The following is a 26,796-nucleotide window of genomic DNA, read 5'->3' on the forward strand; positions in this document are numbered from 1 at the left end:
GACATTTGGGTTGCTTCCATATCCCGGCTATTGTAAATAATGCTGCAATAAACATAGGGGAGCACATATCCTTTTGAAGTAGTGTTTTAATTCTCTTTGGGTAAATACATAGTGGTGGAATTACTGGATCATATGGTAATTCTATTTTTAATTTTTTGAGGAACTTCCATACTGTTTTCCACAGTGGCTGCACCAGTCTACATTCCCACCAATAGTGCACAAGGGTTCCTTTCTTTCCACATCCTTGCCATCCTTGTTTCTTGTATTTTTGATTTTAGCCATTCTGACAGGGATAAGGTGATATCTCATTGAGATTTTAATTTGCATGTCCCTGATAGTAAATGATTTTGAGCATCTTTTCATGTGTCTGTTGGCCATCTGTATTTCTTCTTTGGAAAAATGTCTGTTCATGTCTTCTGCCCATTTTTAAGTCAGATTATTTGTTTTTTTGGTGTTGAGTTGTATAAGTTCTTTAGATATTTTGGATGGTAATCCCTTATTGGATATGTCAATTGCAAATAATCTTCTCCTGTTCAGGGAGTTGTCTTTTCATTTTGTTGATAGTGTCTTTGCTGTGCAAAAGGTTTTTATTTTGGTGTAGTTCCATTAGTTCAACTTTGCTTTTGTTTCCCTTGACAGAGGAGATATATTTAGAAAAATGTTTCTACAGCTGATGTCAAAGAGATTACTACCTATGTTTTCTTCTAGGAATTTTATGGTTTCATGTCTCACATTTAGGTCTTTAAATTGTTTTGATTTTGTTTTTGTGTATGGTATAAGAAACTGGTGAGGTTCATTCTTATGCATATAGCTATCCAGTTTTTTCAACACCACTTGTTGAAGAGATTTTTGCCTCCTTTGTCATAGGTTAATTGACAAAAAAACCATGAGTTTATTTCTGGGGACTCTATTCTGTTCTATCGATCTATGTGTCTGTTTCTGTCATGATAGTGTTTCTGTTTTGTTTTTTCATTGAAGTCTTCTCACAATCTGAAAAACAGTTCACCTTTCCCTCTGTCTGATAACCCTCAGCAAGAACACAATGGCCAGGTATTAGAGTTAACAAATATATCCCCAAAATACTTTTTCCAAAATATTTTAAAAATATTTTGGGTTTAATAGAACCCAAAACACAATGTATTCAGAACATTTTCCCTCTTGATTTCTAAATTCTGACTCATTTATGTGTAACTCAGTGCTACATTATTTTGTGAGAGTGGTTCGATGTCCAAGATTTTTCATGAGTTGTTGACATTTATTCTTTTTCAGTCCTCAACTCCAAGTACCCCCACTCCATCCCACTCCCATCCCACCAGGAAAGCTCATTATATTTACACAGCCCTAAATATCCAGGTTCTGCTTAAAACCAAAAATACAAAAAGTTTGAGTGAAAGGCATATATTCATGGCCTTATTCCATATCTGTCCCTCCCACTGAATGAAGGATATTTCAGAAAAACAAGAGCTAGGGAAGGAAAGGAAAGGAAATTTCTTTCTACTAATGTTTTGGCTTATATGTGTTCTGCTGGATTTTCCCCACATGCAAGTGTGATCATGAAGATAGAGCAGGAAATTCTTTTTCCTTGAAGAATATACTGGCATGGGTATTTTTATTGGAACCTGGGCTTTTGTAAAAGCTATGTTGAATCAGAAGAAGAAACAGTGGTGGAAAGTTTCAGCCTCATTCTGTCTTCTCCTCCTTTTCACCCCCAAGGCGGGGGGGAACCCACAGAGAGTATGTAGCACATTCCAAGAGAGTTGATCATTACTGTGTTTTAGCAGTCCTTAAAACTTACAAATAAATACCAGGTTAAATTAACCTGGTGGAGCCTGTAGTTTCATATCTTTTCACTTTTCAAATGTTCCTATTATTTCTGTGGTCATTGCCGTTGTTATTATTACAGGCATCTCACTATGTTTTCAAACAAAAGCCTGGCTCCCATTTATAAAAATGTCATACGAATTAAACTCTCTGTAAAATTTTAAGGAAACATTTTAAAACTAAAACTGCACAGGTTCAATCTGAACTTCATTAATGGCCTCCTTGAAGCCAAACATAGTCTTGAGAGGCCTATTAGTGTGATCTGGAGATGCTGAAGGCCCACATAGTTTCTTAGAGTCCAAAAATGCCTCCCTTGAGCTGGCATCATTCCCTGAACTGTGTTGTTTGAGGCCTTTACTGGGTCCAGGTAAAATTCACATCTTATTTCTTTCTCTTGATTCTGTCAGCTAAGAAAAAATATAAGACAGCACTACCCTGCCTGGAGAATTAGCAGCCAGACGAAGGGCCTTCTTTATTGGCAGGACTGAGAGAGTTTTTCTGCTTCCATGTAAGCGGAATGTCCTGATGTTGCCCTGTGGCGCATGCATTTATGGTTCCTTAATTAAAAATGCACATTCCCTCATGCTATGGCCAAATACATAACAAGGCATTCATGGGAAATAGAATTCTTCATAGGACCCTCAGTGTATCTGAATCTTCCTGGAAAGGAAAATTTATGAAGGCACTTCTGATCCTTAGGCTGTAGGATCAGACCCAGTGGTGAACAGGCTTACTTTTAAATAGCCTATTTCCAACTGTAGTAGGAATGACTTTCATTACTCATCCAACTAATATTTATAAATGACTTCCTATGTACTAAGCACCATCTTATGTGCTGGGAGAACAATGGTGAGCAAGACAGATGAAATAGATCCCTCAAGGAACTTGTAATAGAGTGATAGAGACAGACACAGAAAAGCATACATTTTTTTAAAAGAATGTTTTGGATAATAACTCTAAAGAAAATGAAAGCAAGATAACAGGATGGAGAATAATAGGGTGTGTATATGTGTGTGTGGTAGGGGTGGCAGCTATTTTAGATATGCAATCAGGGAAGGACTTCCTAAGGAGTTGGCATTTAAGAGATATCTAGATATAATGAGACAATGAAGCATGGAATATCTAGGAAGAACCCATTCCAGAAGGACAGAAAGGTGAGGGCCAGGGCCCTGAGGTTAAGATGAGCTTCATACACTTTAGGAGAAACAAAAAAAAAAAAAAAAAAAAAAAAAAAAAAAAAAAAAAAAAAAAAAAAAAAAACCAGTCTGGATTGAGGGAGTTAAAATAGGAGAAAGAAAGTATTAGAAGATAAGGTTAAAGTATGTGATGTGTTGAATGACTGGCCCAATTCTTTACCTCTCACTGTCTCACCAAGGTTAAAATATATCTCTTGCTCCTGACCTTGGGATTGTCCAAAGAAATTACATGGTTTTCTTTGGTGAATGGCACGTGAGCAGAGACAATAGGATGGCAATTCTGAGCAGAAAATTTCAGAGGCTTGGCACATTTCCATTTCTACTGTAGCTAACTCACTGGTCCTAGGAGAAGGATGAGAGAGGCAGGTGGAACCTTCCAAATTGCTGCAGCCTGAGCAGTTCTGTTTCAGGAATGACTGGCTGAAACAGATCCACTAGCCAACTCACAGATCTGTGAGAATAAATTATTGAAGTCTTTGAGATCTGTGGTTGTTTTTCATGCAGCATACTGTGGCAATGGCTAATCAACACAGATACCTGATCATTTAGGATCTTGGGAGCCTTGTTAAAAAGCCAGACATTTCTGGGGCTCCTGGGTGGCTCAGTCAGTTAAGTATCCAATTCTTGATTTCAGCTCAGGTCATGATTTCACAGTTGTGACATTGAACCCCCGATTGGGCTCTGCACTGAATGTGAAGCCCAATTAAGATTCCCTCTGCCCCTTCCCAGCTAAAAAAGAAAACAAAGTCCGACATTCCTCTAAAGTGTAATGGAAAGCCATCTAGATGGTTTTAAGTTAGGAAATTTCACAAATTGATTTCAGTTTTTAAAAAGATTATTGTTTTAAAAGATCTTCACTTTCTGAAGAATAGACTATAGAAAAAAAGTGGTATCAGGCAGTTCAGGAGCAGTGATTCAGGAGGAAGATGTTGGTGGCCAAGACACTCCCTTGTTTATCAAGAAAAAAAAAGTAAAAATCGTAAATTATGATTTCTATCTTAGCAACTTGGCAAATATATTAGTCAGTGAAATCAAAGGCATTAATTTGTTTCGTGGTAGAGATCTGTCCTTTACAACTGGTATGAGTGTTGATATAGTGTAATCAGTCAAATCTAGGAGAAGTATTATCTTTTTTCCACAGGGGAGGCAAGGAAACCCAGAGCTTGAAATTAGGAAGAATCTCTTCTGATGGTAATTTTTAAATATAAAAGGGACAAGCCAGGGCATGGAGAGAAGAAACCAAATTGTTTTGTTGGTGCTATACTTTCAGGCCTCAAGAACTAGACAGATATTATGTGGTAAGAAGGAAAGTGCAAGAAAGAGAAAAAGAGCCCACTTGGTCAGTAAGACAAGATAACTCATGTCTAAAAGGTCTCCCTAAATAATCTTGAGCAAGTGGTAGTCTTCCTCAGGTTTCTGTTTACCCACCAGAAAAATGGGATAATTGCCTGACCTTCTTTTTAGTTTATCCTGAGTGTGTTCATATGCTAAAGTACTTTAACGAAAAGTATGAAATACTCTATCTATGGAAAGTAAAATTATTAAACTTGAAAACTAGTCAAGGTCTTTGCTAGTGAAATATAATTAGTACTATAAATGCAAAAATTCCTGCTAATTTACTTCAAATATTATAATTACTAACATATCCAGGGAATTTTCATTTTTACTGAATACAGGTTAGAATAATTCTGAGTAAGTGTGACCCACTGTGTCTGCTCTTATATTTAAATTTTGAGCTAATATGTCCTAACATTGTAGCAGAAAATACATTCAGACTTTAAATGTTCTTTGCTGTTGTGGAGGTATTAGAGGATTTGAATTGTTCCAGACAGTGAAATTTAAATGCTTTTTTCTCTCTCAGAAGAAAAAAAAAAGTCTACTAAAATTACAGATAATTCCCCAAGTCTAAGACTTCACCCACAGCACACACGAGTTGTCCATTCTAATGTTTGTGCTTAAAGAGAAACAAGAAATAATGTAGCTCTCATGCATGCTTTTCCAATCTCTCCTGCCCACTTCTCTACAATCCCTGTGTCCTTTGAGGGAAAATTCTCCTCCACTTACAACGACAACCATAAAATCTTCATGTGAACTGACATTTTCTAAACCAAACTGCCCACTTACATTTTATCATTTGGTAAAAAATATTCTTGATCTTGTGTTCCAAATTAAACCAAAATGAGGCCATAAGTGGAAAAGTTGGGTAAGGCAGTGAGGACACTGTCCAGAGGAGTGTGACCTGGCCAGCTGGGTTTCCTTCTCAGGTAATAGGGAATTTCAGAGTTGCCAGCAGAGGTGACCAAAAGGCAGAAGTGTTTCTTCATTTCCTTTACCCTTTCATGTCCAATAAGGCAGAAGGGAGTTCTGGAGGGAGCCCACCGTCCAGTCTGGGATTCAACCTCCTCACTTTGCACTGTATTTATGGCTGTTATTGTGGCCTCTTGCCTTGTACAAGCCGACAGCGGACTCTCTGTTGATTCTCCTGGTGAAATAGCACCAAGTCCTTCCTCTCCTTAGCTTCCTGGCCTTCATATCATCATATGTTGTGGGAAATTATAGGTGGATAAGTCAAATACTTCCCCAAACGCAAATGTTGCCGTGACTACCACTTCTTGCTGGCAGCTGGAGGGCAGCTAGGGTAGCACTTGATGGCTTTTTCTGTTGAGATATTAATAGTTCCACACTGCTGTTTCAACTGAGTTGGTTCTTGATCTCATGTTTGCTTTGGCTTTTTTTTTTTTTTTTTTTTTTTGCATGAGTATTGTTTATAGCACTTCATGAGCTATGGCCTTTGAGCTTTAAGGAGAATGTATGCACAACTGTGTGCGTGAATGAATATGTGTATTGTGCAGCTTGAGGATGAGAGGCTTTCATGATATTTTCAGAGGTCTGTGAGGCAAAAATGGGTTAAATACTACTATTAGTCTTGCTAATAAAGGTGTCACTCAGAGTAGCTCCAGGAAACTGGCGTTAAGCCATTAGGACACCATCTAACCCACACTCTGATGGGATATAATAAAAACTAGGGAAGCTACCCAGATTCCATTACCTAACTACTTTTAGACCTGAACTTGTACCCTCCTTCAGACTTCACATTCGAGAATCCTTCAGCTTAGAAACTAGATGTTCCTTTTAAGCCTACTACCTTATTATTGTTAGGTTATTTGAACAATTTATCCTTTTGATTTGAACCTTCTTTGCGCTGGATCAAAAAAGGGGAGAGGAATTTGGAAGGGCTAGCAGGGGGTTGGGGGAAGAATGAGAAACTAGAAAAATTTCCCTTGTTTTTAATTAGGCTTCCTTGATGTCACTCCCCCATTCTGAATCCAGAACCACAGATTTCAAGGTTCCAGGGCCTCTAAGTGGAAAAGCAATTAGGACGTGTAATTAGGACGTGTAATATAAGTTTTGGTGGTTCTAAGAATAAAAAGGCCTTTAAGACCTGTCTTTCATCTACTACTAATTCAAAGACTCCATTCCAACCATCCAAGCCATATGGAGCCTGTTTCTTTCAATGTCTAACAGATGAAATGGGTTACTTCCCTCTCTGACTTGGATTGACTTGACTGGCCCCAGAAGGCATCTGCACTTAGTTTGGTGCTTCCTGTTGTCTGGTTTCCTGAAGATGATCCTTCCTTTCCAGGATGCTTGGACTAGAAGAAGGGTGTGGCTTGGCTTCTTATCTTTGTTCAATCCTCCTCTCGAACTGCTTTATCAGACAGGATCTGACAATAGCTCTCTTTCTAACCTCCTAAACATGTCTATTTAGCAGGTTATATCATCTTTTCTTGATCTCTTTGAAAGTAATCCAGTGGATGGAAGAGCCCCAAGTGTGTAGGCATTTCCTGCCTTTAGATATTCTAGAAATAAGCTGCCACAGATTAATTTAGCACTTCTCAACTTTGTTCAAAAAATTTACAAACACCAAAATGAACAAAGTTGGAATAATAATAAAGATTGTTATGAAGCTAGGGGGAAATTAAAATGACTTTTTCAAATATGTATCACTGGAAAATAGAGGGTAAAAGTTTGGCCATATAATTTATTCTCCAAAGGGAAGTGAGTCTTTTGTCCCATGTAATGACTCCTCAGTCTCTGAAGGCCAAGCCAGAAATAATTTCTGTTTATATTCTAGTTCTTATTCTGTCTTGTTGACCATGGATTACCTTGGGCCTTAATTCTTAATTATTTGGACCTCATGATTTCTTAGTTAGGACATTGTAGCTACTCTAACTTTTGCATCTTTTAAATATTCCTTAATACAGAATCATTGTCTTAAACACTTCATATACCCACTGTAACTCATAGATTAGGCACCTTTTGCCATCATCTGAAATCTGGGATACTTTGTAAAAATAAGCTATTTCTTGAAGTTACATTGTTTCTAAGTTCCTAGGTTGCCATTAAGGACACTGAACCACGAGTAACAACTTGGTATCCATAGGAAGCCAAAAACGTGGAGAGAGAGGGAAATAGAATATAACATATGTTAGTGGTAGCATGAATTATCCCAATGACATGCTTTAACAAAATGTTTTGTTCAGGGCACTCTGTTCAGGAGAATTGAGTTGAAGGTTGCCAACCAAAATGGTCAATTAGTGTCTAATCAAGACAGCTAAAATAAATAGTTGGCTCCCATCTTCGAGCATGTCTCAGGTCTAAACTGTTTTGAATGAATTTGGCCTGCCTGACAGATGTCAACTGTGAGTGAGCCACCTGTGAGGCTGTAGTAAGAAAAGAGAGCAGACTTCTTAGGGCTGCAAACTGAACTCACCCACTGAACCAGATGCTTCCATCCCGACTTCAGATTTGCTCCTCTGCATGAGGGACTGATATGTGAAACTGAGGTCAGAGATTCCACAACCTGAGTTTACTTCAGAACTTTGAAATAGTCATCAATTCTTGATAACTTTTTGATAGTGTGTTCTTATAGCAGAATTCTATTCTTTTTGTCTCTTCTCCTCTTCCTCCTTCCCTCCCTGCCACTGTCTCCTTCTCCCTCTCTCCCTATCTCTCTCCTTTCTTCCTCTCATTTTGACATCTGTACTTAGCATTTCAATTTTCTATAGCCATTCTTACCTTTTTTTGTTTAGGAAAAGACATAAAAACCTGTTTTAAAGTTATATCATCTTCGATCCAATAGGAAAGTCTCCAAGATACAGAAAATAAGACTAAGGAAGGCAAACTGGGGCAAAGTTTTAGTATATTTTCACACTTCCAATAAATAAAATCCTTTTATTCTGAAAATGTATTTTTCCTTTAATAATCAAAACATTTATTGCTCAAAATCCAACATTTGTTGGGGTTCTCTGTGTAATTGGTTATTTACTGCAACTGACCATGAATCTTTTGTCTTCATGTGAATTTCTCCTTTCTCTTTTCAGGTCTCTTTGCTAGAATATCTTATTCTTCTTTAGATTACTCTCCCTCCTAATGCTCCAAAATTGGAAATTTATTTAACATTTTTAGTAACCTCTGTTAACTTTAAAATATTTTTTCTTGAATTTATTTTCCCTAAAGTCTAATCCATGCACTGATTTCAGATGATTTTTTTCTTCACTAGCCCAGCCTTTCCCCACTACACTTATCATGGTCTTATGTGTCTCCTTTGTTCATGTTATTTCCTTCACTTTGTGTTCTTCTCTAATTCAGTATAACCAATTTACTCCATGGACTATCTTGAAACTTGCTTTCTCCAAGGGATTACCGTAACATTCTTTACATACTAGAATTGTAACAATTTTCATTATGTGGCCTAGTTTCTTGCTTAAGTTTCTATGGCTCACATGATACAGTGACTTTATTTACAGCAAACATTAGAGCTGATTCTTCTCTATAATTCTTCTCCAATGCTTGGCACTGAGTAGATTTCCAAACTATATACTGATTGAGTACATTAACATTAAGTTTCTTTTTGTGTTTCCTCATTTATTTATGTAATAATCACAATGGTATACTGCAGCTGGCATATACTGGCTTGTGGAAGCTGACTGTTAAATTTTCAAGAGTTTTACAAACTGTTGATATTAAAAATTAAATCAGATAAATGTCATGAAATCAATTAAATTAAAAGCAAAGGTAAAAAGGGGCGCCTGAGTGACTCAGTCAGTTAAGTGTCCAACTCTTGATCTCAGCTCTGGTCATGATCTCACTGTTGATTCGTGAAATCAAGACCCACATCCTGCTCTATGCTGACAGCACAGAGCCTGCTTGGGATTCTGTCTCTCCCTTTCTCTCTCTCTCTACCCCTTTCCCACTCACGCATATGCTCTCTTTCTTTCAAATAAAAATAAACTTAAAAAACACAAAGGCAATAAATACTCAAAACTTATCACTGCTTAATTGTTTCTACACATTTTACTATTATGGGTGCTCTTGAGGTTATATATATATATACACACACACCAAATGGCAAGATTTCATTCTTTTTGATTGCTGACTAATACTCCATTGTATATATATACCACATCTTCTTTATCCATTCGTAAAGTAATGTATTCTAATATTATTTGTAAATTGTTTGTTAAACAACCTTTATATCAATACATTTATAATGAATGCATATAAGTATTTTTATATATGCACACACTTTTCCCGATTTTCCCATACATACAATATTTAATTTCTTATATTTTCTTCCTTTTATTACCTAGTCCTGTTTTCTTATTGTTTCTGTAAGAAGGAATTTCTTTTTCCTTATAATATTAACTATTAATATATGGCCATCCAAAGAATCAGTCAGTTGTAAGGGGAGGTAGTAAGAGTGGTAATATATTTTTATGGCACTTGTATTTACTTTAGAGAACAATTAATGTACCAAATTCTGGTATTCATGATGGTTTCTTTTTCAGGTAGATTGTAGCCACTTGTTACTCAAAATCTAAGATGTTTGTGCATCTGGAATAACTGCCTACCTCACCCGCAATGGTACCTGTTCAGGATATTATTTTTTGTGTGTAAAGAGAGAGACTATAGGAAGTAGATAAAGATATGTAGCTTTAGAAATAGCAATAGGCAACCAGGCAAACCTCCATTAGATATTAAATTTTAAAACTTGGGGCACCTGGGTGGCTCAGTCAATTAAGTGTCCAACTCTTGATTTTGGCTCAGGTCATAATCTCATGGTTTGTGGGACTGAGCCCATATCGGGCTCTGCACTGACAGCATGGAGCCTGATTGGGTTTCTCTCTCTCTCCCTCTCTCTCTCCATGCCCCTCCCCTTCTTGCACCCTCAAAAAAATTAAAATTTAAAATTTATCAAGTAATGAAATTTTGGGTTTGTGAAGTGAATGGACAGACTCATTTAACTTGATACTACATATTTTATTAACTAATATTTTACTGTCATTCAGGGGTAATTCTAAGTTTCGTGAGGCTGATGATTACAAAATTTAGGGGGCCCCCTTTTAAAAAAGGAATACATAATTATATGTAAAATATCAAGTTATAAAAGTGAATATTTGCTTAAAAATTACAAATTTCACAAAGCTGACACATAACATGAACGTTATAGCATCTAGAAAAATAACATGCTAACAATTCATACTGCCTTTTCATATGAAGGCAATTATGCAAAAACATCTTTTATACATAGGATAGAAAGATAATTTAATTTTTCTTCTAGAGTAATCAATAAAAATTTGTTTTTTATGACTCATAGAAAAATTTCCCTCAACTTCATAACTTATTAGAAATATCATGTAAATGTTTAGGATTGTTGTCAAATCTGGGACAACCTCTTTCATATATCTTTCATATATGAGCCATAAGATTTCAAGACTTTTTGGTGTGTGTGTAATGATTATTTGTAAATACTCTTTGAATTGGCACTCATTAACTATGTGTTATTGATGTCCTCATTGTAGTGATGTGTTTTATATTTTCTTTGTCAATGTCAGTGTTTTTTTTTTTTTTTATCGAATCAACAAGAGATCAACAAGAACCAGTAAAATATAATAATTAGCCAAAGAAAGGGAATGGGTAAAATTATATTCTAGCAAAGGTGAGCAGTCCTGTTGGATAGAGTGTAGTGTGCAGGTTAAGACAGGAGGGGCCAAGAGGCAAAAAAGAAGAAAAAAAAAAGTCTCAGAGCCAGAGAGGAGTAGGGAAATAATATCACTTCCTGGCAGCAGCTTAAAAAAAAGGTCTGCTGGTGGATCATTAACCATATGAAGGGTGGTCTAATGGAAATGATAAGACCATTATAGCGTCAGAGAAAGCCAAGTGTGAATCCTAGCTCTGCTACTTACTAACATAGGAGACCTTGCTACCAATGACTTACATGGAAATGCCTGCAAACAACATACATATATCCCACTAAGCCAAACGAGCTGTCCTCAAATCTCAACCAGATCCCCAAAATGCTTGTGGCTCTTCCAACACCACCCAATATAAGGGGAAGTGTGATAGATGAGAAATTTGAGTGGAAAAAGTCAGTAGTATTAATCAACTGCAGTGAAAATATCTAACATTTTGCAATTTTTGTTTGTTTTACATATTTCTAGGGGCTTCTCATGTGGCCTTAGGATGGACTGTGCTAGTGAGAGATCCTGAAGTTTATGTTTTATCAGCTTCACAGTAAGTGAGCCTCTGTTGGCAATGTCATGATGGGAACGGTATTTGGGGTGTTTCCTACACAACCATGATAACCACATCACCAAGGTGGAAATTGAGGCTAATTCTGAAGTGACTGCACTCTTGCCATTTTCATCTCATGCACTTATAATAATATCACCTTTCTCTGTGTGGCAAAGGTCTGTCTTTTCACTGCTGCAGAAAGTAAAAAGTGCATGTTATGGGACTACTGAAAAGAGGTTCTAGAAATGACTGTATTCATTTGCTGCTCTGGCAAACTTCAATTGATTGGAAAAGGCAAGAGGTGGTGGAAGGTCCACAGTAACATATTACCTGTCACACAAAGTTGCTCTTGAAAACTCAACACATTTTGGGCCTGAGGAAGATATTTTTAAAATATAAAACCCAAATTTCTTACTTTCTGAATATTAGGCAAAAAAGAACCATGTTTTTATAAGTGAAAAACATTGTTTGCAGTTCATTAAGCTTTGTACTATTGGATTACATGCTGAAACTCACAAATGCTTGTTATAAAAGGCTTTTATTTTATGATATTACTGCTCCTCTACGTCCTTCTGAATGTGTTTTCTTTCCTCTACCAGGCCAGGGCTTGTTAATCTTGGCTATAAAATAGAGTCATGGGAGTACTTAAAAAAAAAAAAAAACAAAAACAAAAAAAAACAACAACAAAAAAAACCCCAAAAAACCATTACCTAAGGTATCCTGAACTATTCCACAACTTAAAACAAACAAACAAACAAACAAAAAACAAACCCTAAATGATTTTGACTCACACGGAGGGCTGAGAACCAATGTACCAAACAAATATTGGGGCAAGACATCTCTAGGTTAAACTTGAGTAAGCCCATTACTGTATTCAGATTTAGAAAGGAAATGGAGTCAGGCTGGCTTGTCCTAGTCAGCTAGCATTGCAGCTCCCCCTACTGGGAAGACAAGCTTTAAAAAATTAGTATTTACTCTATTTTCCATAAATACAGTTGGTTCTATTTCAGCTATTGGCAAAATAAATTCAATCTTGTTAACAGCAACAAAATACCAAATACTGTATTTTATAAATTAAATAGAATTCCTAGTTTTGCAGCCTTGGTAGAAGGTAAGGCAGATGTGGATAAACATATCAATGTGCTTCTTCAAACATTGAAGATTATTTGAAGGAGGCATTGCATTCTATCTTTACTTCATATCTCAACTTGATATTTATTCCAAAGAATTCCAACCCATACTTACTGGCGAATGAAACAACTTTATCACAGAAAATAGTAAATAAGATAGAAATGTGCACTTTGGCTCCTGACCTATCTGACATAACTTCTTCCTTTAACAATCCATTTAGGAAAAAGTACTCTGACTTTGACCTTTACTATTTTGCTAAAAATTAGTTTTGAAAGTCCTCTGATTTCCAGCTCCACTGTTGGGGGAGAGAAGAAAGAACGGTCTCTTGCTTCACTTTTCCCTTGGCCCAGAGCATAAGGGACTGATGATCAGAGCTGAATCTAATTCATTTACATCCAACAAGTACCATAATATAGAAAATATAAGATAAAAATTTGATCTCGTCCCTTCCCTGAGAAAATGCATGCTAACAATCATTATAAGAAATAGTATCATGCAGTGGTGAATAGTATAGGTTCTGATACCAGGTTTCTTGACCTCCAATCTGGCTTCACCATTAACTAGCCCATCCCAAACAAGCTACTTAATGCAGGTGTGCTCTGGTTTTCTCATGTGTAAAATAAAACTGATATTAGTACCTATTTATAGAGTTACTTGAGGATTAGATGTCATAATATTTTTATAAACTACAGATCGATCACCGTCTGGTATACAATAAGGACTATATTTGTTAGCTGTTTTCATTATATTAACTAATACTTAGTTATTTACCTGTATGCCAGGTACTCTTCTTAGCATATATTACTATACATTATTTTAAAATTTTAACTTTTTTTTTTCCTTGTATTTTCTTGGTTTGCTACCCCCAATTTAGTCAAAGTTGCCTGCATTGTGCTTATTACCTCAGTGGAGACATGTGAGACTATAAATATATAGTTTTGAATTGAATTTAAATGATATTCACACATCGTGATTCTTTGGTATGTCTCTTTTATTTATAGAAGTTCCCCTTCCCTTGTCTTTTTATTGAAGGTAACAGATTTTATGTTCTGTAGTTTCCCATAGTCTGGATTTTGCTAGTTGTATCTCTGCAGTGTCATTTGACATGTTCCTCTGTCCCCTGTTTCCCCTGAAATTTGTTGATTCTATCTAGAAAATTGATAAAATCCAGGTTTAATCCTTTTTTTTTTTTTTTTGCAAAACTACTAGGTGGTGTGTTTTTGGTTTTTTGTTTTTTTTTTAATCAGGGGTACATGATATTTGATTGTCTCTGTTTTTGTGTTGTTACCAACCACTGATGATCATTACCTGGATTTTTTAGTATTAATGAGAGTGAAATTTCTATTTTTTCTTCTTCATTTATTATCTGGAATATTATTTAAAGAGAACATTTTCCTCATTAAATATTTGCTTGCTGTTTATGTAGGAAGATATGATAAATGCTTTGTTCTTTTTCTTTATTTCACTGTTTTCAAAATAATGAAATGTTCCTAACATCCTTCGGGACCTATGAGGGTTCTTCAAGAGCTGAAAATGAATATATGAATTTAAACATAAACAAAATGAATGTATGTATGTTTTCTAGTTATTATTTTTACTACTGTTCAAATTATTTCCACTGTCACCAGTGAGAGCCTCTTGAAATTGTTTGTTGAATTCTTTAGACTTAATCTTAGGAGCCTCTGATGGCCTCCTTGCTTTCTGTCATGGCCAGATCTTCTAACTCACATTGCATTTTTTCTTTCTTATATATACAATTAGCTCTTTCTTTAAGGGACTCTGGTTCCTTCAGTGGAAAACAATACAGAGAACAATGAGGATAACAGGTATTTCGTTGTTACTGGGTTGTCATTGTTTCTATGCAGATTCAATGTGCAGAACTTATGTTACATATACGTATATTTTAAAGATAAAATGTATTATAAGTTCATTAGAATATTATCCAGATCATATTTTGGAGTTGTCTTAGCCTGGGCTACCATAACAAAATACCACAGACTGTGTGGCTTAAATAACAGAAATGTGTTTTCTCACAGTTCTGGAGACTGGAAGTGCCATCGTAGTTGAGCTCTAGTGACAACCCTTCCTGGCTTGCATACGGCTACCTTTTTGCCACGTTCCCATGTGGTCTCTCCTTGGTGCATACGTGTGGGCTAGGGGATGGAAATCTCTTTCCCTCCGTATAAGGCCATGAATCTCATTGTGAGGACCCCACCCCCTAATCTAATCTAACCCTAATTACCTCCCAAAGGCTCCATCTCAAAATACCATAATATCAAGTCTTCAATATTACATTTCCAAACTCTGTGCATTGAATCAACCTATGAATTTTTGGGGATATAAACATTCAGTCCATAACAAAGCTGTAGAGTTTTTGCTAACCTTGTTAATCTTAAATAAATGCCTCATTTCTTTCGTATCAAAAGTCCTGGCTCTCAATTACATTAACATAATTACCCAATTACTAGAAGAAATTGTTCTGCTTGTTCTGCTTTTCATATACTTTTCTCTCACATTTTGATAGTTGTAGTGAATCTACATCATTACAGCATGTAGGCACTTCATACCATATATTACTTCCTTATACCATGCATTAATATGAAGTTTATTCTCTAGCACATTCCTCAGGAAGTGTTCATGGGAACAGTATTCTCTGAGTCCTTGCTTATCCTAAAAGCTTTTAGGCCTTTATAAAGTTTCAATTGGTATAAAGTTCTTTACTCATACTTTCCTTGAAAGTCATAAATTTATTACTCCATTGTCTTCTGGAATAGAGAATTTCTGTTGGAAAATATGATGATGATATCATTTTCTTACCTTTATGGGTGTCTTGTCTCCTTGGCTGTATGCCCAGCAAATTTTTCTTTTCCTTGAAAGTCCAGTAATTTTAGTAAAATACATCGTGGTATTAACTGTTTTGGGTTGTTTTTCCCAGATATGAAGCATGCCATTTCAAAATGCAGTTTTAAATATTTTTTATTATTTCAGAGAAATAATAAAACAAGTTTTTCTTGTTTTAGTGGTTTTAGTATTTGTTGTATTCAGCTGTTTTTTTTTTCTTCAACTCCTATTATATACACTTAAACATACACATTTACATGTGTGTTAGATTTTCTATCTTCTAAACCTGTCCATTTTGTTGGAATAGTTTTCCATCTGATAGGTCTCTTAAAATATTTATCATTGCGTATATTCACTCTTGTATACCACATAATCTAGTCTGTGTTTCTGAAATAATTATTTCTATTATTCTAATTCTTTCCTGAATTTTGTCAACTCTCTTCAAATCTTCCTTCTCTTCAGTCACCTCTTCAATCACCAATTTTGGTGTTCTCCTGATTCAGATTTATGTTGTTTATCATACTGTCCATCATTTTATTGGTTTCTGTAAGAAATTAAGAAATTGTTTCAAAATACGATATTACAGTATACCCAGTTCTGATTGATGTATCTTCCTGCTCTGCTATTTGTCTGTAGGGACAATGTTTCTCCACCCCACTTTGTTTTTCCTATGATACCTTTGTTTTGAATTCCACTGTGATCTTTTTCACTTCAAGTAAAATGGATTTTCTGAACTTCTGGAAGGAGAAGTGGGCCAGGTTAGCTTCCCTAGCTCATAGACCTAAGTTCCCTCTTCTGTTGTTTGTTTTACTACAGAACCACAGCCTTCTCTTCTGTACAAACTTCTGTTGTAGCGCAGTCTCCTTGTACAAATGCATAATGTGGAACCTGCCAAACTGCTCTCTGTTTTAGCTACTTTTCTCAGAATGGCCCACTGTTGTTTTGCTGATTAGGGGCTCCCCTATCTTATGAACATCATGTGCCTTGCTCCCTTCCCCCTAATTCTTCTTACATACATGCCGATAAAGCAGTTCAGGTGGTTTGACTCTACCAGCTTATGTGAAAATAGCTTGTCCCTAGTTTTGTGGTAGGTGCTGTCTATGGATTTTTGGTTTTGCCATTGTTGTTGCTCCATATATTTTTATGGGGGAGATTTTCAGGAATTCAAAATCACCTTGGCTAGTATCTTCTGAAAATCTGCTCTGTCAGTTGATTCTTCTGCTATTATATGGTACAGGGTCCTACTTCTTGTAATTTGTAGTTCCTGTAGTTCCTGATCTTTTCTGGACCAAAAAATAAGCTTGTATGTAAATGAACAGTAAAGAAAATCCTCAAGATCTCACGGAGAATGCTATAAGCAAACTACTTGCATAGTGGTTAAGACTATGGATTCTGGAATTGATGAGACTATCATTCAAATCCCATCTCTATCACTTAGTGGTAGTGATCCTAAGCAAATCCTTTAACCTCTCTAATGCTCAATTTTCTTATATTTAATATACTTGCACTTATTTCATAAGAATGTCATGAGGATTGATAAACAAGACATGTAAAGTATTTGGCATAGGAAGTACATAGACATTATAAATGTTAGGGTTTAAAATTGTTATTTGAATATCATTAGGGTCTTTTTTGGTTTCTAAGTTTTGCTGGGTATACATCATTCAAATTGGGAAGAAGCCTACAAACAAGTGAAGCGTTATTTTATATTTATTTAGTTATTCTATGAATTTCTGCAAACATCTAGTATTTGATTGGTTAAGTTGTATAACTCAGTAACTGAAGTTAGCTTAAAACAAAGATGTAGTCTCTTTGTGAAGTCATGTGAAGGTCATGTTGTTTAGTGGAAAGGATCTACTTTTTAGGTATGATCTGAACGAGCCACTTAATTCTTCGAACCTCATGACCAAAGTATAATTGAGATAGCGGACTAAATATTTTTTTTTTAAATATTTCCAGTCTTCAAATCCTTTGATATTGTATTTTTTAGGAGTTAGTTTACTGTTATTTTTAACCACTATCATCTGGGAGTAAGAGATAGAAAAGAGTGGTATCTGGGACTGGGAAGAGCCCCACCTCATTATTGTAGGAAGTGACATAAAGATAGATGAGCCTGGAAATGATGGAGAAATCCTAGAATGTGTGAAATATAGACCATTAAAAGAATGAATGTGTGGTTTGGGTATAAGATTTGGACAAGGAATGTAGGAGAAGATAGTGTACCCAATAGAAAGCAAAAATATTCCTAGGCTTGGCAAAGCAAGCTCTTGGAGTCTTCTAGAACTAGCATCTAATCCCTTTAGAATCGAATTTATGAAGTTGTTTGCTTAAGGTCAGGTTCTTTGATCCACCAATGTCTGTAAGTTCTAAAAGGAAATTTAAATTGCTCAAGTGTCTCACAAGGAATGACATAGCTTTGTAATGCAAAAAATGAAAATGAGGGTTTCTCCGTATCCAGCCTACAAACGTAAAACTTTATTGTTTCAAAATAGGTATAGGGAGACAAGCTAGGACCTTCAACTGAAGACATTTGGAATATGCTTTATTGGGTGAGGGGCAGGGTGTGGGGATGGAATATGCTTTCTAATATGTTATAAAAATAACCAAAATGGTTTGAGTTTCAAGAGCACTTGACTAGAAGTCACAAATAAATCACCTGTGTTTTCTTTTGTAAATTTGACCTTGGCCGATTTGGGCTATCCCAGAGGAAGCAGGAATATGTCCTCTGGGTTGGCTGTCTGAACAGGTTTATTGTCATCTCCAAGACCCAATTAGTTTCTATTTTCTTCCCTTTTGTAAGACTTCAGCTAATATTAAAAAAAAAAAGTTGTTAAGCATATATATTGTATAAAGATATAAGAGGTCATGTTACTCTGTAGTACATCATTTTGAGCTCTAGAAAAGGAGTTTCCTCATTTTCTCTGTCAAGGCAATCTTGCCATTGCTTATTAAAGGGAATATGTTCATGAATACTGTGATGAAATAGATTATGTTGAGAATAAACACTAGGCAAAGTAGAGTAGGATAAATAAGAATTTAGAGAAATTAGAACAAAGGCAAAGCTGGCTGTAGTTATAATTACTTGTTTTTTGTTGTTTGGGTTTTTTTTAAATTTTTTTTAACGTTTATTTATTTTTGAGACAGAGAGAGACAGAGCATGAACAGGGGAGGAGCAGAGAGAGAGGGAGACACAGAATCTGAAACAGGTTCCAGGCTCTGAGCGGTCAGCACAGAGCCTGACGTGGGGCTCGAACTCACGGACTGTGAGATCATGACCTGAGCCGAAGTCGGACGCTTAACTGACCAAGCCACCCAGGCACCCCTATAATTATTTGTTAAAAATCCTCTCCCAAACCAGTTACTGGTTGCACAAAGGGGGATACAGAGCTTGAGGTGGGGAAGAAAAGAGAACAATGGCATTCTGCTTCTACTTCGGCAACTATCAGACCCTCTCCTGCATTTAAGTGTTTGAGGATTTCTGGGCACTGTGAACTAGTCATTTTTGCTAGTTTAAATTTGTTTCCTTCCCTTTTTCCCACTTCTGCTGCTTTCATGTTCCTTGAATCTTAAGTTGTAGATGGGCAAGGAGGGTTTGCACATCCTTTCATTCATCAGATAGGGATTAAGTGCTTTAATCTATGCCAGACACTATGCAGGTGTGGTAGATTTGCTGGGAAGTGGAGATGTGGGGGTTATTTGAGTTTCTTTCTCTCTTCACATTTTTAAGCCCAGAGGGATGATGACTAAAAAGTTTAAGGAGATATTGGAAATTATTCAGATCTATTTGTTTCTCTGATGATCTTTTTATTTGGTGAGAGCATGAAGATGAAGGAATAGTATTAATGTAATGTCTATAGTACTGCATATTAAAGCTCTCGTAAGCAATATTAAAGAGGGGTCCCACCCTACCTTGAGCCCAAGTTGCTTCCTCCACTGAGATTCTTGCAAACACAGGAAAATGTAATGAGCTGACACGGTGGGTGGTCTGAAGGTATCTAGTTGCATGAATTGATTAACAAGGGGAAGGTTGACTGTTAAGAAAGAGGAGAATGGAATGGGATACAGAAGAAGGCAGTAAGCTGTCTGTTTTAAGCATCTGTCTCCTAGCACAATGTCATGGAATTGTTTCTGAGACTTAAGGAAAGAGAGACTTCTAGCAAATCCTGACACTGGGACAACAAGGAGGGCTTCTTGGGCAGCACACAGGAATCCAGATATGAGATAGTAGTAGAAAGAAGACTATTCCCCTGACCTCTGCTTGAGTATAGCACCCTGAGGTTAATAATATCAGGAGAATCAGAAGATAATAGTCCTGGCACAATCATTAGAAATTTTTCCATTTCCCACCATAGTTTCAAAGTTAAGGCAGCCTCAAATAATTTCATAGGCAGTGGGCCTGGATGAGTGAGTGGAAGCAGGAAGACCGGATCAGATTCCAAGCAGTTAATGTGACTGACAGAATGAATAGTTGTGATATATGCGACATATTCTCTAAGCATTAGTAAACATAAATAGGTGAATCTCATAGGAGAATAAAGTCTTTTAAAAATCATTGTTATTAACATGAAATTTAGATTATATATACCTTCAAAGAGGACTTGTATAGAAGGATAAGAAATATTCAACTTGTTCTGATTTGGTTATTTATCTTTTTGTTTTTCTTACTCTTTTTTGTTAGAGGCATATGAGCATTCAAAGAGACTCAATATTTCCCCCAAACTCTTAACTCCCATCTAAATATCAAAGCTCTGTCTTCACTTCTGGGAGCATTTGAAAACTAAGCAAACCTCTCTCTTTGCCTTCAAAGAAAGACAAACCAGCTTTTTGATAGTTAATCATTTGGGTTTGGTTGTAATGTGCCATCAAGATCTATTAGGAAGGCAGCATTCTTTAAAATAGTCGAAACACAGAAATAAAAACTTACATCTACAACTAACAATATGGAGTCATGTTCATATAATATATGATATAATATTTAGTGTAAAAAAGTTCCAGAACATCATATACAATATGATATGCTTAAAAAATTAAAAACAACAAAAATAGACCATTTTTAAGGAAACTTATAAAATAAAACTTTATTTTTAAAAGAACAAGGGAATGAAATGCAAGGGATCCAGGATAATAGTTACTTTGAATGGAAGTTGAAGGGGAACAGGTGGGGGAGAATCATAGGGATATATAAGTTACTGTTAAAATTCTAGTTCTCAGGCACTTGGGTGATGCAGTCAGTTAAGTCTCCAACTCTTGACTTTGGCTCAGGTCATGATCTCATGGTTTGTGAGTTCAAGCCCCCCGTCAGGCTCCGTGCTGACACCACAGAACCTACTTGGGAGTTTCCCTCTCTCTCTCTCTCTCTCTCTCTCTCTCTCTGCCCCTCCCCCACTTGCTCCCTATCTCTCTCTCAAAATAAATAAAAATACACTTTAAAAATTTTTTAAAAATAAAATTCTAGTTCTCATGATGGGTGTAGGGATTTATTAAATTTGTTAAATTAATTAACTTCTTAATTTATTACTTATTAAAAATATGTGCATACATATGTATGAAGAGGAGACCATACATAGATCAATGGTGAGAGTGTGTCAGGAACCAAAGATTGCAATTAATTAAAATCTGTATGTCTGAGTTTATACATACATAAAGAGCAGCATTACTTAAAAAAAAGGTTTAAATGGTCGAGAAAATGATTTCATTTTGAAGACATATCTCCACTTTATATATATCTTCCTACCTCTTTGTAAAATACTTTCTCTTATTTTTGCTTAATATCTTTGAAGAAATGGCTTTTGTATATGTAAAATAGTTTATATGAAATAGCTTTAAAACTCATTGGTCTTTGATTTCCAACAATAAGTACCCAAACTATTAATACCGAATATTACAAACCTTTCTCTTTTTAATTTGGTTCAGTAAACTATCAGTAAAATGTGAATTTCATAACCATGGTTTGTTTATTTCCACATTAACCATTCTATGACAATATTACACACAGAGTAAGTTTTTAACATCTTATCATTTGGCAGCCACAGCTAATGAGGTTACATAGATGTAGCAAGTTTATTTTTCTTAGATTTTAAAATAATCAGGGGAAAGACTTGGTTCCTCTCCACTTAAAATTTCTATTTAAAACAAGAAAGAAAAGAGAATGTAAGCAAAATGCTCATAAATGGTTACAATGTCAGCAGGACAAATAGAAATCTAAGAAGTGAATCAACACTGACTGTCCATCAATTAAAGTATGTGAGTTTTGTTCCCAGCAGGGGAAAAGGTATCACAATATACCTCACCTACACAATCCCAAATAAAGGAGAGGGAGGTGAGTGCGTTGAGAGACCAGAAAAAGAAAACAAAACCAAGCACTCACCCTGAAGCCAATGGCAGATGTTTCCCTTCAAAGATGATTACAAGTGGGAAGCAATTAGAGACAGTGAGGTCCCTGCAGAGAATTTCCTCATTCAGAGGATGATTTCAAATAAGTTAGTTAGAGAGGAACAACTGTCCCTGTGTGGTACTGAAATAAAGCTGGATTAATTCCTCAAGGAATTGGCCATAAGGAAGACTCTAGTCAAAAGGCACCCTGAGAACTTGAACAGTATGAATTAGACAACAGAGGAAGCCTTCTCAGAGGATGGGTACTCAGTGGTTCATAAAGTTCACAAGAGATAGGGCAATTGTGAGAGCAGTGGAATGAGACATCTAAGAGTTCTGCTTATGAAGACCGATTTCATTTTTGAGACATTCCCTTTTTGTTAGGAAACAATGTGAATGTGTCATATTCTAGTTGGCTCCAAAGTGTCTCTCTTCTGGAATTCCATGCCACCCTTTTTCATTGCTCTCAAATATGTTCACATACATGACCATATTATATACATATATATACATGGATACATAACAAATAAATTACATATTTATATTTATGTATTCACATGGGGAGTAAGTCTACTCTCAAAAAGACTATGACGGCTTAGAGTTTAATGCCCCTTAGGTTTTCTTTTTTTAAAACTATCATTTCCCTTCCCAAGCCTTGCAAGTTTTTTAAGGAAGGTGAGATTAAATAAGAGATTATTTGGACTCATCTCACTGACTTCAAATAAGATAAAAATGATGGCACTTGACAATAGATGCACAAAATGTTTTGATTCTTTTTCTTGTATCAAGGAATTGGTGACCCTGGAGAGCAGAACACTAAACATGGTGATGAGACACTAGAATATGGTCTTTTTTACTTTTTTTTTTTTAATTTTTGAGAGAGAGTGAAAGACAAAGCACAAGTGGGCAAGGGGCAGAGAGAGAGAGGGAGACACAGAATCTGAAGCAGGCTCCAGGCTCCAAGCTGTCAACACAGAGCCCAACGCAGGGCTCGAACCAATGAGCCATGAGATCATGACCTGAGCCAAAGTCAGATGCTTAACCAACTGAGCCACCCAGGCGCCCCTAGAGTATGGTCTTTTAAAAACAATGACAAACAGGCCCAGTGCTGGATGGCAGTGACTCTGAAGTTACTGATGCCCACAGGGATCCTTTCAGAGTCAGTGTGGAACACTGCATGTTGACAAGGTACTTACGTGCCCTGGAACTGATTACTCTCACAAACAGTAAATCAGGGTAAGTAGGATTGAGAATTTCTGAAGGAATCAGGCTTTATTAAGAATATGGAATACACCTGAACATGGAGCATTGTTGGATCCAATGAGGGGCCCCAAATAAACAACTCATTAATCATGAAAATGTGCAGGTCACAAGTCTCTTAGGTAACAAACCTAGGCAGTGAGACTTGATTTACAAAAAATTCTGAATGTGAACTCCTAGAAGATTAGCTTTGACAGGACCCAGGTCCGGGGGAGGGGGGGAATGGGATTGGTCATTGTAGTACCATCTTTCCTCAGTGGTCATAGAAATAGAAAAGATTGCTAACCTATGGGGTCAAGAGAAGGCCTAGTGATTTCTGTGTTGATACTAAGAAGATTAACACCAAGGATGAGAAACATCTCCACTTAATGATCTCTACACTCAAAATATTCTTCCGTAGGCTCACCTCTACTATTTGATGGTCCTAGAAAAACTATAGATGGAGGCCTGGCCTATGGCCTGACTTTTCTCTACCTACCTTGGTCTGTCTCACACTGTGAAGGACCTTGTATATATATATTAGAACATGTAGCTGCAAGTTCATGTTCTATCCCAACTCCTCCCCACTAGGCAACAAGTAGCTTCTTGGTTACCCATCTGTTCCAGGGGTGCAGAAGTGGTTCACCTCAGAGGCAAGAATTTGGGGATAAGGCCTTCACAGGCCCTGAAACAGCTCAGGGCCGTTTGAATATAAAATGTGGTTAATAAGAAGGATACATGGATTCTGGTGGCCACCCCCCTTGGTCCTGTAGACTCTTTGCTCAGTGAGAGGAGTATGACTGCATGCCTGAGTGGGGCCCTCTCAAGTGCAGACCCAGAGCAGGGACCTTCATTACCTGTTGCCTACCATATCCTTATGATCCTTTCCCTTACTTCTCTTACTTTTTTCCAGAGTGCAGGAAATTGGAATAATTTGCAATTGCTTTGGAGTTTTTCCATTTCGGTTCTGGAGGTATTTACTCAACAGATTTGTCATCTGCAATGTTTGACAGTGTAAACACAGAGTATGTTCATATTTCAATAGTAAATGCATTTTTCAGAAATTAAAAAAAAATTTTTTTCAAAACTTATTGTGAATGATAATGATCAAAGAAGTACATGTCAAGGGAAGTGGAGCACAAAAAAAATGGCTTGGTGAAGGTACACCATCAGGGTCTTTGTGGTATGGGCTAGCTCCAACAGGGTAAGCACCTTAGACTATGAGAGCATTTTTAATTTCATGGAAATCTTTCATGCTTTCTACCCTGAGTGGTAAGTGTACATATGGAAAGTGAAGAAGGAGGGTAAAATATTCTCTCTCTGCCAATGATCCAAAGTCAAACTGAACCAACTCACAGAAGTTGATTGTTAAAGTCTCAAGAATTTTGCAAGCCAAAGTTGTGTTAAATGCAGTCGTTGTTAAAAATCAACTTATGGAGTGCCTGGCTGGCTTAGTCGGCATGCAACTCTTGATCACGGGATTGTAAGTTTGAGCCCCACGTTGGGTGTAGAGATTACTTAAAAAAAATTTTTTTTAACGTTTTTTATTATTGAGAGACAGAGAGACACAGAGCATGAGCAGGGGAGGGCTAAAGAGGGGGAGACACAGAATCCGAAGCAGGCTCCAGGCTCTGAGTTGTCAGCACAGAGCCCAACATGGGGCTCGAATTCACAAACTGTGAGATCATGACCTGAGCCAAAGTCAGTCGCTTAACCAACTGAGCCACCCAGGCACCCTAGGTGTAGAGATTACTTAGAACTAAAATCTTTTTAAAAAATTAACTTAAACAAACTTAACAATTAAGTAATTTGTATTCTAAACAAAGATAGTAAGTACTAAGACCTCACTAACTACTAATTTTTAGGCCACATTTTATTCTCCTCTGTGCTCTAAAAGTTATTTATATAAGTTATATGTACATGGTAGAAATACTATAAAATGATGTATTCTGTGTATCCTGTGCTTCTCATCCCCATGTCATGTTCAGTGATATGTCCTAACCAATGAACCCTAAAAGTTCATTGATATGGTGGGTTTATTTCCTATGCTCTGGTGTATATCTTGTAGATCTTGGTCTATTATTATCTACTAACATAATGTCACTGAGATAATGCATTAATGCAATGTTCTACAGAACATCCTGACAGTCGGATCCCTTTGGACTATATTAAGATAGAAGGTAGGAGAGCCCTAGCGTAAGACCATGGGTGTACACTCTTGTTCATCTCACATGAATACAAAGTACTTCTGATCCTCTTTTCTTGTAGGGATAGAAAAGAAAATTTGCTGGATCAACGGCTGCATGCCACATGCCAAAGCTGTGTTAATTTGTCAAGATATCACATTTAAACTGTCACTATTTGCAGATGACTTGATACTATTACATAGAGAACTCTAAAGACTCCACTAAAAAGACTCTTAGAAGTAATAAATGAATTCACTGAAGTGGAAGGAAACAATACCTAGAAATCAGTTGTTTCTATACACTAATAACAAAGTAGCAGAAAGATTAAGAAAATTCCATTTACAATTGTACCAAAAAGAATAAAATATCTAGGAATAAACTTAGCCAAGGAGGTGAAAGACCCATACTCCAAAAACTATAAAACACTGATGAAATAATTTAAAGATAACACAAAGAAATGAAAAAATATACCATACTCATGGGTTGGAAGAACCAATATTGTTAAAATGGCTATATTACACAAAGCAATCTACAGATTCACTGCGATCCCTATCAAAATACCAACAGCATTTTTCACAGAACTAGAACAAATGAAATTTGTATGGAACTACAAAAGTCCCCAAATAACCAAAGAAATCTTGAGAAATAAGAAAAAGTTTGGAGGTATCACAATCCCAGACTTCAAGACATATTACAAGGCTCTACTAATCACAGCAGTATGGCACTGGTACAAAAATAGACATATAGATAAATGGCATAGAACAGAAAGCCTGTTATATGGTCAATTAATCTATGACAAAGGAGGCAAGAATATACAATGGATAAAAGATAGGCTCTTCAATAGATGGTATTGGAAAAACTGGACAGGTACATGCAAAAATAATGAAACTGGATCATTTTCTTGCACAATACACAAAAATAAACTCAAAATGGATTAATAAAGACTTAAATGTGAAACCTGAAACCATAAAATTCCTAGATGAGAACACAGGCAGTAATTTCTTTTGACATCAGCTGTAGCAACATTTTTCTAGATATGTCTCCGGTGAGAGAAACAAAAGCAAAAACAAACTACTGGGACTAAATCAAAATGCAAAGCTTTTGCACAGAGAAGGAAACCATCAACAAAATGAAAAGGCAACCTACTGAATGGGAGAAGATATTTATAAATGATATATTCAATAAAGGGTTAATATTCAAAATATATAAGGAACTCCTGCAACTCAACACCAAAACAACTATAAATAATCCAATTAAAAATGTGCAGAATATTTGAATAGACATATTTCCATACAGATGGCCAATAGATACATGAAAAGATACTTAACATCACTAAGCATCAGGGAACTACAAATCAAAACCACAATGAGATATCATTTTATGCCTGTCAAAATGGCTAGACTCAAAAAGACAAGAAATAACAAGTATTGGCA

The 26,796-nt window shown here is 36.3% G+C and overlaps 1 long non-coding RNA gene across 2 annotated transcripts in view; it reads left to right on the forward strand.

The window, feature by feature from the left end:
• The window catches only part of LOC128314531 (uncharacterized), a 101,678-nt gene that overhangs the window by 59,751 nt on the left and 15,131 nt on the right, over positions 1-26,796 (forward strand). The window contains exons 3-4 of one of the 2 annotated variants that reach the window (XR_008296276.1): positions 9,869-9,944; positions 11,522-11,594. This is a non-coding gene — a long non-coding RNA (uncharacterized LOC128314531). The remainder of the gene's footprint in view (positions 1-9,868; positions 9,945-11,521; positions 11,595-26,796) is intronic. The other variant, XR_008296277.1, reaches the window with a different exon arrangement.

This window comes from Acinonyx jubatus, chromosome B1 (assembly GCF_027475565.1).
Source record: "Acinonyx jubatus isolate Ajub_Pintada_27869175 chromosome B1, VMU_Ajub_asm_v1.0, whole genome shotgun sequence".
In the NCBI taxonomy this organism is placed as follows: Eukaryota; Metazoa; Chordata; class Mammalia; order Carnivora; family Felidae; genus Acinonyx; species Acinonyx jubatus.